Raw genomic sequence first — 2,266 nt, forward strand, 5'->3', positions numbered from 1 at the left:
TTTTTTTTTTTTTTTTACAAGATACACGAGTTGCAACGATTTCTGCCATTATTGATATAAACCCTGATAGTATCCCTGGAGGTTTTGCATTTCAGTTTTTCCTATCACAAACTGTCATATGTCTTCAGAAGACAAATAATAGTAGACTGGTAATTGTTACAGATGGAAGGATACGAGAAGGCAGGGTCGGATCCAAGTGCAGCTTTATTGTGACAGCGAAGTCGAACACAGGCAAAAGGTAAACACAGGAACAGACTAGACTTAAACTAAGGCTCAGGAAACGCTCTGTACGGCGCAGTCGCAACCAGACAGACAATCATAAACTTCAATCAATACTTCGCAGTGAGTGTGTGTGTGTGTGTGAGCAACATTTATAGTGCTCCTGATGGACAACAGGTGTGTGTGTAATTAATTAGTTCCAGGTGCGGGGCTTGTGGGAAATGTAGTCCATGGTGAGAAATGACTGACATCGTGACAGTCTTCTTTGAATGGTTTGATCGCCTTAATATTTCTTTGCAAGCTTTATAATGTTGTTAGTGCATTGTCTGTGCAACATAAAATACTTACTTGTGGAAAAAATACTTTAATTACACATTTCTAATGGCTTTGTCCTTGTTCAACAATAGGTTGAACATATTGAATTTGGCATGCATACAAATTCTACCCTCTTTTACTGCTGCAGGTAATGCTCATTGATCTGTGAAATTATGAGTTACCATTAAAAAGGACTGGATACCACATAATTCAGGAAGGTCTGATCTGCTTTCCTCTAAACTATTAATCTGAAAACGCACAGACTCAGATGCCATTTTCATTAGAATGTACCATAATTGCCTATAGGCAGATACAATTGTCTCTTTTCTGGCTACGGAAATTGTTCAATGGGCAGAACCGACTGAAAGAGCAAATGAGTTTGCTCTGCACTCACTTAAAGGTTGAACATTTTAATCCAGATAAGAAAAAAAAAGAAAGTTCTATTTTGACTTTATAGAGCACTTGAACTTGTGAATAGAGGAGTTTTAAGTTGGTGCGGGATCCATATGTTAGCCTAATCACATCTTTTCAAGGAACATATCTATATATTGATACATTGAGATTTTTTTCAAGATGGCATTTAATCAATTTAGGCTATAGAACATTGTAAATCTGCACATATATAGAAAAGTATAACTGGAGAAGAAAGTCCTATTCAAGCGATAAAACTTCACTGTAGCACCACAGTGAATCCCAGTAGTAGAGCTGATACCATCAAGAAAAAAAAAGCTATGCACAATAAAATGGCGATGAGGTGAAAGAATTCTGTTCAAAGGTCTTGCTTAGCACAACTGTTTTGTATTGCTGGATTCTATATACCGTGTAATATGATGTTGGAGAGATATCCAGAACCACAGATCTGAGTAACAATGAGGAGAGATAGCATGCATGGCTAGTGCAGTCTGTGAAGTGGGCCATTTGATAAATGAAAAGCAAGTGAGTAGTGGTAGCAGGGTTTCTACAGACATGAACAAGTTAAATTTAAGACTTTTAAAGACCTTTTTAATACCACCTTATATGAAATTTAAGACCTAAACCTGTAATGGAAATACACATTTTATTACATATATGTAATATTTAATGTGTTTAAATTAAAAATAAAACAAAATATAATTGCTGTAATAAATTATATTTATTACTACGATATGCAGTGAACTTTTAATGTCAGCAGACAATATTCCATACAAAATATCCATGCAAAATAACTGCATCACTGAGATTTTTGGTGGAGTAAACAATTTATTCTGAATCAATATTTTCATCAGTATTCTATCAGCTTTTACATACTTAAATCTGCATATTTTTATTTACCTTTACAAAGGCCTATTTTTAACCAAATTATTACAATTTATCAATAAATTCAATATACACTATAGGGCTGCTACCAGTCAGATTAAATAATTTACACTGCAAATAACAATAATTACAACTGCAATAAATAATGTTATGAGATTAATGTTTTAAATGCATTTATGAATATACAAATAAGAAATGTTGAGGGGAAAAATGCATACTTTTCAACATACTTCTCAACTAAACTACCAGTAAGTGATGGTAAGTCACTTAATGAGTGAGTCATTGAGTCATTTATTAAACTGATTGAGTGTGTTATCATGCTGGTATCTTAAGGACTTTCGTGGACAGCTGACTCCTAAAGTTTTTGATATTCTTCATATTCTGTGTGGTGGTCAGATAGAAATTAATCTTTTCCAATAAGTTTAAACTGATTTTT

This window comes from Sinocyclocheilus anshuiensis, unplaced genomic scaffold (assembly GCF_001515605.1).
Source record: "Sinocyclocheilus anshuiensis isolate Anshui unplaced genomic scaffold, SAMN03320099.WGS_v1.1 scaffold385, whole genome shotgun sequence".
In the NCBI taxonomy this organism is placed as follows: Eukaryota; Metazoa; Chordata; class Actinopteri; order Cypriniformes; family Cyprinidae; genus Sinocyclocheilus; species Sinocyclocheilus anshuiensis.